This window comes from Ictidomys tridecemlineatus, chromosome 7 (assembly GCF_052094955.1).
Source record: "Ictidomys tridecemlineatus isolate mIctTri1 chromosome 7, mIctTri1.hap1, whole genome shotgun sequence".
Classification (NCBI taxonomy): Eukaryota; Metazoa; Chordata; class Mammalia; order Rodentia; family Sciuridae; genus Ictidomys; species Ictidomys tridecemlineatus.
Window position 1 is genome coordinate 52,458,996 of NC_135483.1, and position 14,985 is coordinate 52,473,980.

Here is a 14,985-nt window from a genome sequence, read left to right on the forward strand (position 1 = left end):
ATTTTTCTGTCTCCTCCCTACAGAATTGGTAAAAGCCATTAGCCACGACTGAGAAATAGTCTTCCATTTTGGTTAATCTGAAATTATTTTTGTAATAAGTGTCATGAGATTATATAAGAGAAGGAAGCTCAATGACTTGTTACAAGGTCGATCATCTTATATAATATCACCCAGATAAAGAAATAGAACAGTACCAGTGTTACAGAAAGATTCTTGAGGCATCTTCTAGGCATAACATTCCTGCAATTTGCTCTAAGGGTATTGACTGACCTCTAAGAGATTTTGCTGATTTTTAAATCACCATTATATTAACTTCATACATATTGTTACATGTAGTAGTTATTTTATTTCCTGTAATATTTCATTACATGACTTCAGTTGTGATCCACTATGATGTGCTGTCACCATTTTACACATTTTCCATATGGGCCTTTCCATGTGGCTTTTAGAGTTTCCTTACAGTATAGGGCTATGTCCCAAGAGGGAAGGAGTATAGGCAACTAGACCCTCTTCATACCAGACCTTGGGGATTTCAGAATATTATCTTTGAACCCCATTTTTCAATGCATTTGTAGGTACAGCCAGAGTTCGAAGGGAGGGGAGTTTACCAACTTGTGTGTGAAAAGGAAAAGAGAAATATTTGGGGCAATTGCCCACCAAAAGTCTTCTGTAAACTCTATTCTGCTTCTCAGCCACTCAACAACTCCACAGAGTACTCTAAGGCTTTCAGGAGAAAGTGGTGATCAATCTTCTCTTGGAGTCTTGGCTGCTCAAGTTCTCATTTGCCTTCAAATAGATTTTTAAAACATATTTTTTTCACCCTTTCTAGCTATTTGTGCCAAAGGACTTCTCTAAAACTACATACTATGCAATTAACAGCATCACGTGTACCTCTCCCTTGCTCCACTTGCTTTCACGGCTTCCTATCATGTGAATGTTGAGATTCAGAATTCCTAACATAACCTATAAAGTCTTCAATTATCTGACTCATGCCTCACCCTTGTAGGATAAAATATGCACCAGACCAGCTAAACTAATAAGGAAGACTTTATTCAAGACTATTGCGATAGAGGAGGGAGATAAAACTCAACTCAGTTGAAGTAAAAGTCAGGAGAGTTTTAAGTACTGGGATGAATTAGTAAAATGTACTGGGGCCATTAGGACAAAGGTTGGTTAATGTGATTAGGCCATCTGTATAGGATAATAAGGAAATTGCCTTCCTGAAATTCGACTTCTACCCTCCCCCTGCCACAGGAAGACAGGGACTCAATCTTCAATGACAACATTTCTAAAGGCTGGATCCCAGGACCTTGAAAAAGACATTTCTGAATTGCAGAAGATTTACATTTCAGAGACTCTCAGAAAGAATTTATAGTCGAAGGTTTTCTAAAATAAGTGTTCTAAGAAAAGGGATGTCAGGGGCCTATTGTCAAGATGAAACCTGTGTAAAATTCAACTGTGTTCAGAAGAATATTAACGTTCTCAGTCACTCTTCTTCTCTGGTTCATCATTATAGGACATTTTCTGTCCCCCATACACGTACTCTTTGCAAATCTTGTTATTTAACCTTCTTCCATTTCTATTAATGATTTGCATGTCTCCTTAAATGTCATTTCTTTTCTCATGCACCAATTTAAATTAAGTGTCCCTGTTTGGGGTATAGATATTCAGACAATTAATTATGAAATTATTTGGTTAAGTTTCCTTATTTAGGTATATACTCAGTGAAGATAAGGATTATCTTTATTTGTCCAGTACCTAGTATATTGCCTGACATGTGGGAGGCACAAAATTATTTTTTATAAAAAGAGGCTCAAGTTTCATGGCCTTGGCCAGATGACCAAGGTCAGCAACAGCAGCCCTAAGTTGTATTTACCTTTGGTATGAAGTGATGAGAAATAGCACTTTACCCTTATGGCCTTCGTTTCCACAGATTGTAACCCCTGTAACCATGAAAAACATCAGTCAAATCTTAATTAAGGTATATTCTAAAAAATACTGGTTTTGTACTCCTCAAAATTGTCATCAAATAAGATAAGAGGAAACTGTCATAGCCAAGAGAAACCTCCGGAGACAGGACAATTTGAATACCATATATTATCCTGGATGGAGTCCTATGACAGAAAACAGACTTTAGGTTAAAACCAAGGAAATCCCAATAAAGCATAGACTTTAGTTAACAACACTGCATCAATACTGACTCATTAACTATAACATATGTATCATTTCTAATTTAAGGTGCTAATAATAGAGGAAATTAGGTATAGGCTATGCAGAAATTATCTGCACTATTTTTGTAATTTTTACGTAAATTTAAAATTATTCTGAAGCGAAAAGTTTATTTTTAAGGCTGAATTCAATTTCCTTCTCATAAATTTTTACTGAGCACATTCCTGTGCCCTGGAGATATAGAAGGATTATAAGTTATTTGAGCTGGAATAGAGTTTAAGAATCTCATGGTCTCATTTTTTTATTTTATTCATGAAGAATCTAAGGTACAGGAGCATTAAATGACTTTCTCAAGATCATTTAGCCATCAAGTGCAATATTTAGGACTGAACCATAGATAACTTTGCTCTGTGTCTGGTATTCTTCCTGACACAGCTTCCTGCCCCAGGATAAAATATAAACTCTTGAAGAAATAAAGTGGTTTGTTTGAACCAATTCATAAAATGCTGTAAAGGCAATGGCTGCCTAGCAACTTACATTTTCGACAAGCCCTTGTGTGTTGATTTCAAGCAATGTCACCAAAAGCCAAACTTGGATATCTACATCTAAATCTCCCTTGGATTTATGGTGTAAAGGGATGGTGAAGTTGCCTAAGTAATGGAAAACCTGATCAAGTTGGCTTAGGGAACAAGAAATGTTTATCTTATGTAGCAACCTCTTTATAGGTAGTATGGTTCATGGTTCCTGGGTTAGTTAATTTAGTGGAACCAGGAAAAGTTTATCAGAAGCTTTAACATCTGACATCCACACCATATGTCTCTGGCCATAATTGTGCTAAAAGCCAGTTGTAAACTGATAATTAGCAAAAGGAATGCAATTGCCATAATTTGTTTAGGCTAGTTAAAATTCAGCTTCTGACCTGGAGGGGAGGGGCCTTCAACATTTCTTCTGGTGTATGACCACCAAACACACACACACACACACACACACACACACACACACACACACACACACATTCTCTCCTTCTATATATATTGAGTTATACTACATATTACTCTATATAACCATATAATTCTTTCTATAAAAACTGTATATAACTACATGTAAAACTACAACTATAAATATTTGTGCATACACCCACAATCATGTGGCTCTGGTTGTATTATAATGATCCAGAGTAATTGTGTGAGATAAAAAGAACATTTATGACAATAGGTGCTTTGTAGGTTTAACTAAATTGTTGCTATGGAAATTAATTATCTATGGGGTAAATAAGATAATTACATTTTCAATAAAAATTGAGTCAATAAAAATTCAGTTTAAACTGTTGTATTAATGGACCATTAATTCCTGGTTCACAAAAATATGCTAATGAAGATTTTGTTGTGATAAAATAACTTAAAGAAAAAGTTAATTCTTTAACAACTAAAATGAATATAAACATTGTGATTAAAAGCATAGGCTTGGTTGGATGAAGTGGCACACGCCTGTAATCCCAGCAGCTCAGGAGATTGAGGCGGGAAGATTGAAAGCTCAAAGCCAGTCTCAGCAAAAGCGAGGTGCCAGGCAACTCAGTGAGACCCTTCTCTAAATAAAATACAAAAGAGGGCTGGGTATGTGGCTTAGTGGTCAAGTGCCCCTGAGTTCAATCCCTGGTACTAAAACAAAAAAATAAAAACAAACAAACAACCCCCCCCAAAAAAAAACAAAACAAAGCATGGGCTTTGCAGTCTAATTTGCCTAAATTCAAATCTTATATCTGGCAATTAATTGCTGTAAATTCTATGACCAATTGTTCAACCTCTCTGTGAGTATTTTCATCATATGATAAAAGAACCTAATAATAGTTCTACCTTATAGGCTGGTTGTGGACATAAAATAAAATATTTGAAAAGTACTTAGAATAATGCCTGGAATAGAGTTAGTCATTAATATATGCTAGTCATTATTATTATAATTTAGTCATATATTCATTGAAATATTTACACTGACTATTATATTGTGCCTACATATTTTATATAGTTTAATTTACTTACTGACCAAACTCAAAATTATCTAGAAAAAGTGAATCCTAAAATATTTAAAGTTATCTATAAAATTCCATGAATTTCAATGAGTCAATATTTCAGAAGCTGGAAAAATAATAAAAATACTGACTAGCAAATGGGTATGGGCTTTTACACACTAAAATTACATTGGTTACATTAAGAGTGTGCTCCCTGTGGTTCCCTCACCCAAAATGGGATGATATCAAATTCCCAGCATCTCTCTTACTGCCTTTCAGTGTCAATCATCTCTATAGGCTTTATGGGACAGCATTAAGGGGCATTTAGAAAGGCAAGACGGCTGCAACTGAATCACAGCATATTAATAATGGGAATGTGGGAATGTAGTCCACATCATCACCGTGCACACAGGTAGGAGATAAGCAGGGACCACAATGCTGCTTTATGGTCATGCTTTGGAAACTGGTTCCTACTTCCCCTACGGGGCACAACTGCTGCTGCCCTGACTCCTTTCTCAGACCTGTGTCTTGGATTACCAGTGTATTTGCTGGAGGCTGCTGACAGCAACCCATCAAAGGGCCAATGGCAAGGCAAATAGTGATGAGAGTGCTGGAATTTTTTGATGATCACAAAGGAGCTTTGCTACAAGGATTTCATGCTCCAGAATTAGACAGATGAGGGCCACCATCCCAGCAGATGTGCAGGCAGGAATTCTGACCCTGTTCCAAACTGCTGGTTTGAATCCCAGCTCCACCCATTCCTTCCTAGCTGTAGATAGACCTTGGCAAATCATTTGACACATTTGTAGCTCGATCTGATTTAGATGAGGAAATTACAGTTGCTATGATTGATAAGTAATAGCTATGCATTTCTATATCTCTCATAACTATCTATCATTGCTCAGATTAATGTCTGGCACAACCTAAGCATCTGGTATTTATTATATTTATTTCTATGAACGCTCTCATCACATTTCCATTTCTCCCAAAAGGCTCAGAGAAGATGAGGTTTTCAGAATGCTGGGATCTCACATGCCCTCTCCCAGACAAGGTAGGCTAGGTGAAATACTGCTGAGTTATCTAATTAAATGGAGTCTTCCACAGATCTAATGAATGCTACCCTCTTCAAGGCCATCTCCATCAGGTTCTTCCAGTCTCTCTTGAAATATAAGGCAGAACTATATTTAAATCAGGCATTTAATCATGGGGAGATGTAATCAGAAAACCTGACTTGTGTCAAGGCTGCCACCTGACTGACTCAGGCAGCATTCTCATTAACTGAACTCCTCCACTGGGACTCCAGTGGGGAGAGGGAAGCCTGTATTCTCAGTAGGTTCAGCTATAGACTTATGGACTCTACTGTCCAACTTGACCTTTAGGAGAAATACATCAAAGCATGATGGCATGATGAAGTCATCTGTTATTTTCCATAAGTGGAATGTTTTAAGGATTGAAATAGAATCAGCTTGAGAAAGGCTATCCTAGTTGGAGCTTTGTGTTTCCCAGACAAAGAGGTGGGCAAGGCAGACACAAACCAACTGGCTTTGATTGGCAAGAAACAAATTGACTTTAGTTAATATAAACAAATTGGTTTTGATAATCATAATGTACTTACGCTGAGGCAAGAGTATATATTCATGTAACCACATCTAAAATTAGACACGCCAAATGAGCAGGCATTCCTAATCATAAGTACTATAGGTATAAAAACAGAATTCCACAGAGCATTTTCTGCTTACATGATTCCTTTTTTTTAACTTTATGAATATGGAAGTGAAGACAAAGCTTCTAAGTGCCTACTGCTGTAAATGATGACAATCAATCCCTGGAAAGTAGATGGGGTCATCTGCAAAGGGGCTAGAAAAGATCAATATGGTCTCCTAGCAACAGACCTGCATGCTGTGAGATCCTGCAGCCATCTGGGGCCCTTCAATCCCCGACCTGACCCAATATGCCATGGCAGGATCACTCTGCATTTCCATAATGCTAACTCAGAGTACATATTTCTCAAAGACAAAGGTGTCTATACTTATCAAATAAAAATGAGGGGGAATGAGTACCTAATGCAGAATAGAAAGCTAATTAAGTTATATCTGTGGCAAATGAGATTTGATTTGACCTAGATAGCATCATAGAAACAAAAGTGGAGACACACACACAAAAAATCTGATGTTATTTCTTAAAAAAATTCAAATCACAAAATAAATACAATGTGGAATTATCAGACTCTGGGGTTGGTAGTATTTGTCTTTGTTATTCTAGTCACAATTTATCTTTTATGTGATGATAAAATTAATTTTTAGATATAAAATATCTCATTATTCTGATCTTAGTTCAAGTTGATTTTTAACTATATATTTTGCTTACGATTTTAAAACATCTTTCTATTGAAGCCCATTCATTTCTATTAAAGATGGGGAAGAACTACATTAAAAAATTTAAGTAACTGTAGTATTGTATTATTTCACTTTCTATTGCAACAACAAAACACGCAAGGCTGGATACTTTATAAAGAAAATAAATTTATTTAGCTTACACTTTTGAAGGTTAAAAAATTCAAGATTGGCAGTACCATCAATTCAGTCTCTGGTGGGGATTGGTCATATCACATCATGGCCAATGGCATCATTGTGAGGTTGTAAGAGCACACATGAGAGAGAGAGGTCACGTAGCAAGGAAGCCAGAGAGTGTGGATGGGTCAGTTTTGCTCTTTTGTTACAACTTTATTGTGAGAAAAATCCAGGATCCCATGAGAATTACCTCACTCCTTCCCAAGGACAGTGTGCCCCCAAACACAATTAACTCTCTCTAGACTCTACCTCTTAAAGATTGTACAACTTTCAGATCCCCATATTGAGGGCTAAGCTTCCAACACAAGACTGGGAGACAAATTCAAAACTATAGTAGGTACATACAAAGTACTTGATGTAATGGGATCTCAGATGAACATTTTCCCCAGCCTGCCCTAAGCATGGGAGCTGGAACAACACATCTGGGAGATTTGATTTCTGAAGAAGTTTTCATAGCTTTTAAGCTTTGTGTCCTCTGGACCTAGTGTGTCTGGTTTCACTCCAAACTGATGAGCTTCTTGCTGTTATGGTTTAGATATGTCTCCGAAAATTTCATGTGTGAGGCAATGCAAGAAGGTTCAGAGGTGAAATGATTGGGTTAGGAGAGCCTTAACCTAATAAATGCATTAACCCACTGATAGGGATTAACTTGGTGGTAATTGCAGGCAGGTAGGTGTGGTTGGAAAAAGTAGGCCACTGGGGGCATGTCTTTAGGGTATATGTATTGTCCCTGGTGAGCAGAGCTCTCTCTCTTTCTGCTTCCTAATTGCCATATCATATCCTGAGCCTTCTTCCACCTTGATGTTCTGCTTCACCTCCAGTCAAGAGAGATGGCTGTCTATGGACTAAGACCTCTTAACCATGAGCTCCATTATAAACTTTTCCTCCTCTACATTGTTCTTGTTATATCTTTGGTCACAGTGATGAAAAAAAGCTTACTAAAACTCTTGACTAGGTAAACCACCTAACATCTTGATGCCTTAGTTTCCTCAGCTGTATATTGGGTTTCATTAAGAATAGTTGTTTAAGTATTAAACAAAGGAATGCAGAGTGTGCTTATCAGAATAGTGGGCATGTAGGTAGTGCAATAGATTTCAGAGCCCGTGATTATTCATAATAATGATTGCTTTGATACATGCTAATTTCATTAATATGTATTAATTCAGTGACTATTTCCTGGGAGTCTTCTGTGTTAGGTAGTGCTCTAACCCTTGGTTCCACAGCAGTGAGTATGAGAGAATTTCCCTATTTTTATGGAGGTTCCATCCTGAGATTGAGGCTATTCATTTCTTATATAGATAACTATATAAGGGGATGAATATTCTGAAATTCAGTTTCCTAGAATGAGCAAATAATACAAATAAAGATTTAAGTAGGGGTGGTAGTGTTTGCATTGCCTACTAATTTCATTTTGCTCCAAGGAAAGGATTTGAGAAGTGCAACAACAACCAGAGTTCAATGTTGTTCACTTTGTGCCTAGACCATTGCTCATATGACACAATTTGAAAAGCACTGTTGAAAGACCTCAGATTTCAACTCTTTCTTTAACCCCATTATTATTAGAACTTCATTAGTAAGGGTTAAAAGATAATGATTCTTGGAACTCACTTTTAGCACATATATTTTTCAAGACAGAATGACAATAATAAAACCATTATTATCTATTAGTACAGGCAGAAATAAGTCTACCAGATATTAGTAAGGCCAATGCTTTGAAAGATATGCAGCATAACAGGAGAAACCTGTTGGAATGAGATTAGAGTTGGAACAAATAACAGAAGAAGGAATAACTATACCTAAGGGTGGAAGGCTCTTTGTGAACTTGGAGTTCAGGCTGCTTGGCAGTCTGGGTTGAGTGGGCCTGAGAGCTGCAGGGACCCAGAGAGAGGGGAAACAGGATACTTGAAATGTAGAGGATGCACTTCTCACTCCTGTTTCGAATTCCAGTTTTTTTTTAAAAAAAAAAAAAAAACAAAACATCAAGAGAAAGAGCATGTTCCTCTGTTTCTTATAATAGAAAGATGACCTGGATTCCAGTTTTCTTTTGTTTATTGACAATAGAGAAGGTCATTTAACTTTCTGAAAAGTTATCTTGAGAAGGTCTTTTAACTCCTCTGAGCCTCAGCATCTGCACCTTTAATATGACATCCCTTGGAAGACTGTCACATGGATCACATGACATAATATATGCTGGGCTTACCTCATATAATGGGAATGCAATACATTAAATAAAAATGGAAGGGATAATGATTTTTATATCATTACATTATAACACAAATGCCCATAAAATAGGAAGGGAAGAGGAGCTGTTTTTTCATGCTATTATAGTACCTATGCAGTAGATTGAATGCTTATATCCCTCTTAAATTATGAGTGAAATATCGCCAGATGGAGTATTAAGAAGTGGGGGCTTTGGGAGATGACTTTGTGCTGACAGGGGAGCCCTCAGGAGTGGTTACTGTGTCTTAACAGAGACACCAGAGAGTTCTCTATACCTTTCCATCATGTGAGAGCACAGAGATGGTTGATTATGAGGAAGCGAACCTCACCAGACACAGAATTCACTGGCTCCTTGATCTTGGACTTTCTAGTGTCCAGAACTGTGAGAAATAAATTCCCATTGTTTATTCTAAACAGATGGGAGAAGGAGCCTAAACAGTGCAGAGCAAAATTTATGTTAGGGGATTATGAACAATACATATCATTTTCATATATATTATTTACAAATTATATATAATATATATTATTAATATACAAATATATGATGTGAGTGTACACAGCTCTGTGCAGGACATCATGGGGTCTACAAGAGAAACAGAAGATGACTGTCACTCCCACATGATTTGCAATTGAGAAGGTAAGACAAAACATTTATAAATTCAGGGAAGGGTCAATGTAAACAGAAATCTAAGGCAATGCCCTAAGAATAGGAAACAGTTGATTTGTCTATTGACTATTTGAAAAAGTTCAGGTTGCATGAGGGAAAGAACTAGAGGAATGTCCAGGTTGAGTTAATTGTCAACTGAGGAATAGCCTAATTGAGGACAATGGATAGTTTGCATAGACAACTAAGCATGGGGTGACCAGTTAGGGAATAAACAGTGGTGAGAAAAATGGTTGCACTGCATGGAGCTAAATGTGCACAGCATTAAGAAATGATGGCACAATTCTCATACAACCAGAATACTAGACTGGACAGCTTCATAAAGTCTAGGATCCTGAGTTTTCTGGGGACTAGCAAACATTGGCAGAGCACTGACAATGATAATAATCATTACCCTAGGAAATAAGTCACAGCAAAGATGGTTTTTGTTTTCCCACAAATACATGTCATCACTTGATATCAAAACAATCACTTTGAAGAGAAGAGTAATTGCATATTTGGCAACATAATGGTCTCTTTACTTTTTTTTTCTGTATCGATTTCCAAATAGAGTTGGCTAATGCAAATTACAAACATATCGGGGCATTTCATAAACATTCCACACAATTCCAGGACAACTTGGAGCCAAAAGCAGAGCCCAAATCTGGTAAATAAAATGTCATATCACCTCTTGGAACACCTGATAGAATGCTCCTACACCATGGAAGCCCACCCTGAAATTAAAGGAAATCCATGTTTGATCTGGTCTATGCAGCCAAGAACCAGGTTTGCCCCTTCTTCCAGAGTCCCACAACAAGGAGAATGTGCACTAAATGAGAAACATGATTTTAATGGAATTGAACACAAGCCCATCCCAACACTGGTTGTGTTTGGAGTTCAAAAGCATTGATTGGAAAGACAAAATTGAAAGAACTTGCAGTGAAATAACAGTGAGAGTTAATTTGGCATTACCATCAGCAACATCTTTGTTTTGCTCTAGTCTTTTGATTTAGTAATGAAGATAATTTAACTTAAATAAGAATAAAACTGAAGATTCATTTATTGGTTGTATAATCATTTTAGATAGACAGCAAGCATTTAAAATATCACACAAGAGGCAGACGAGATATGAAGGTTTGGTATCATGAAGAGATTTTTGAATACATCAAAATTCAACAAAAATTTCATCCTTTGATACATAGTTTGATTAAACATCTAACAGTACTTGTAGCAACTGAAGGAAAAAAATAGGAAATACTCACAATGTGGGATTTGTGAATGCTTGAGAAAAAGATTGTTAGGAGTGTATGTTTTCTTTAAGCATCAAAATCCTCACAAATTTATGATTCATTTTATCCCTTACTGAACTGCAATAAATAAAGGACCTGTACTATGTTATTTTCTTACAAATAACAGGAACCAATCTCTCACTCATTTATCATCAATAAACAATTACTGAGCAATAGGAACTGTTGCATAACTTTGCCTCTTTTAGGAGTTGCTGTGGATTCCATGAGGTGGAATCCTGTAAAAGTGAGTGACTCCGTGGTTGCTTGTGACACCAGATGTTTCAGTTCCTGAATCCTGTCCAAATTTTCTTCCCAGCTGCTGCCGTGGTACAGATCACCACACCCTATCATCTCGAACCCTTGTTATTTAATGCAATATTTTTTACTATCTTAGATTTCTTGCAAACTTAATCACTAGCAATATGTTAATGATAAAATGAGAGATGGTGATTTTGTTGGTAGAGAGAGAAGGTGATAGAAAAATATGACTGAAGTATATAAGAAAGAATATAAGACAAAACCAAAACAAACTAACAAAAATAGGTCTGGGTAAAGGAGAGGCAAAAGTCATAGTGATATAATCTGAAATATATAGAGTACTTAATACTAAAAGCATGGGGGGTGGGGCAGAGAGAAGCCAATATGCACAAACACAAATTCCTTTCTTTCTTTCTTTTTTTTTTTTTTTGATAAATTACTATGTCACAATCTTTCTCTAGCAGCAGCATCTCACTGGCCACTCCATCCCTCTGTGTGATGCCATAAAATCATAAAATCCATCTGATATGCCTTATGCCTAAACACAGCCGTACTGTCAACCTCATGATAAGACAAGCAGGAACAGCTCCAGGGGACAGCAATAAAACCAATTCCTTTTTCCCAGTTAGGCCCTAGTGATTTTCCAAAGGGTCTACCTTATCAAATACATCCAGACATAACCCATCTCTTCCCACCAGTTAAGCTTTTATTTTTTGAAATAAGATCACTGAAATTTGACTGAGTTATGGGTTGCCTTAAATATGGACGTGAGCATGTATAAATTCAATCCCAATTGCAGGGACACATCTGGAAAGAATATCTTGGGGAAAAAATATCTCCTGGGACCTTGCAGAGAGCCAGATTCAATGTCAGACAGGACTTGTTGGAACTATTGGCATTAGGGCTCAGTTCTCAACAGGGTGAAAGAAAATTCTTATTTTAAAATTATGTACTTACCTACAAGGAGATCATATTGCATAAAATCAAGGATGGGCCATAGAAGTTACAAAGGAACAATTTTAAATGTCACACTAGGGCTGTTTTACTGAAAAGAAAAACAAACTTTTTCACTCAATTGAAAATTGAAAGATGGCTCAGGAGTCAACACGTTTTTTAATCCATTGCACATGCTGTGAGAATGCTTAAGCTGCTTTGCCTTCTATAAAGTGCACTGTCTCTGATATTTTGAGTACTATCTTACTGCCTGGCAAGTCGCTACACTCTTATCTCTTTGTTCATCTACTCTCCCAAGACTGCAGCACACAGAAGGAGTCTAACTGAAAACTCATCTTCAGGCAAGTGGACAAAGTAAACAAAATCTAGCATTTGCTTTTACTGTGATTCAGGATTTCTGCTTGCATGCTGTATGTCCTTGAACTTGTACCAAATGAAGCATTCCTCTCAGTACCTTATCTCTCTGGAGATAAGGACAAACTTATCTGCTGCAATGTTTGCTGGATTTTCAAGGGGAAAAAAAACTGTCCATAGCAGGAGGACATCCTCACTTTCACCCTTCCTAGTGGAACATCTAGAAAGGAAATTAGGAAGATGGCATGAAAACCAGAGGCTGCAGCACTTTTGTGCAATGGCAAATTCTCTCAAAAATAAATCTTCCTGCAAAATCTTATGCTCCTACAGCCTGATGATCTGAACATCACTATTGTGAAGTAATGGAATCATTGTTTTTATTGTGGTGATAGACAATAAAGTGTGACATTGTCTCCTTTCCTAGGAGGCAGCAACAGTGACAGGAGCTCAAAGTCATTTCATTTTACTTTGAATCTTACTTGTTTTACAATTCTTAGGGGATACAGTAATATCTGTAATGTGAAGGTTATGTTGACCTCAAATTTGATAAATGGGAAACAGACAGATTCATGTGTCCTGGAGTCATAGAGGTTATAGCAATTTTTAAAAAAATAATACATGTGGAACTGCATTTAATCCATATTTGTTTGGTCTGGTTTATAGTTTTTGTTGTTTCATTTGTTGGTTTCTAATAGCTCAATAAATATTGATTAAATGATTACTGTGCTCCAAACATGATAGTAGATACTGAGAGTGTAAAGATGAATGTACCTTTAAGGTCCTTCCCTTATAGAGTTAATAAGACCACAGTTGCAATCATTCCTAAAATCACAACAGTATGGGAAAAGGTGGGAAAAATACAAGCATCTGACTCAGAAGAAGAGTGCTTGGGTGGTGATTGAAGCTGTCATTTGTATAAAGCAGGGGAGTAAAGGCTGAAATTGGGTGTTAGGATCTGTGAGTATTCTTCAGAGAATACATTCACTAACACTCAGCATTTACTAAGTGATGATCATGCAGTCTAATTATCTCAATATTTATTTATGAATAAAGACAAAACCTTATAACACAGTAAAAGTAATATCACAATAGAAATGTGAGTGCTTCTTGTGTTCTGAATGTTTGTGTCACCTCCAAAAATTTATAAATTGAAATCTTAATCCCCAAAGTGATGTTAGTTGAAGATGGGGGACTTCAGCAGGTGATTAGGCTATTGTCCTTTATAATTGGGACTGGTGTTCTTAAAAAGAGGACCCAGAAAAGCCTATTTTCCACCATGTGAAAAGACAGATAGACACCATCTATGAAATAGAAAACAGATGCCTATCTGTGTCATCCTTGGAGAAAAACACAGTAAAACACCATGTCGCTGAAGTGCCCCTCCCCATTCTTAAAAAAACCTAGCTAACTTAAGGAAACAAGGAGAGTGAGTCTGGACCATAATATTCAGATACATATTATCTTGAAGAACACTGGCTTTCTCTCACGTATGCTAGGAATTAGGGCAAGTTAGCATTATCTGTAGAGAGTTGTTTTCTTGCATGCATGTCATGTTCCTTGGGAGAATGATTATATAGGGACAAAGTCAACTAAGTTATTTAACTGATTTTGTAGCTTAGCTTTTAAAAACCTTCACTCTGTGGCAACTAACATGGATCTGAGCACTGTGGGGAGGGAAGTGCTCATTCAGTAGGCTGCCACTGGACAAAGAATCTTGAGGGATAGCAGGCTGTATCTTCTGGTGAAGCACTATAGGTATCTAGACATTGTGAGCAACAGAGGTGCACCTGTCTGGCTGGTCACCAGTGGACTGTCTCTGTAAGAATTTTCCATAAACTTATGTCTCACTCCCATCTTCAGGTATCTTTCTTGGTCTCTTGACAATCTATATCACTGCTGTAGCACAGCTGAGCTGTGGTTGTTAACATTACCAGATAGGAACCTCCTTAGCTGCCAGAACTGTAAGAAATAAGTTTATATTGTTTATAAGTCACCCAGTTTACTGCATTTTGTTATAACAGGTCAAATGAACTATAACAGTTTTAGTGGGAATACAAGAAAGAACTAGAAAACTTTACTGTGGCCTTTTATATATGTTCTGTGTGAAATTCAGGAAATAGAAGATTATTAAGTTCCCAGAGAAAGGCATTCATCCATTTAGCAAATGCTCATCAAGTATCCTTTATGGAGTATGTATTTTCTAGGTGGTACATGTAAAGCATAGAACAATACAGAGAAGATGCTTGGTTCCTCAGCAAGCTTATAATCTAATGGAGAAAGACAGGTAATAAACTAATTTAAAAATTGGAATGATTTCCAATAGGGGTAAAGCAATGAAACAACAAAAATATGATATTACAAAAAGTAACTAAGGAGATGTCAACTGTTCAGATAGGATTGCTGAGAAAGGCCAACTACAGATGTGGAAATGGAAGGTTTGGTATTTAGCGCTGTCTAAAGAACTTTCCTCTGGATGGTTGCAAGTTTTACTTATAATTCATGCAATGAAGAATTGATCTGAAT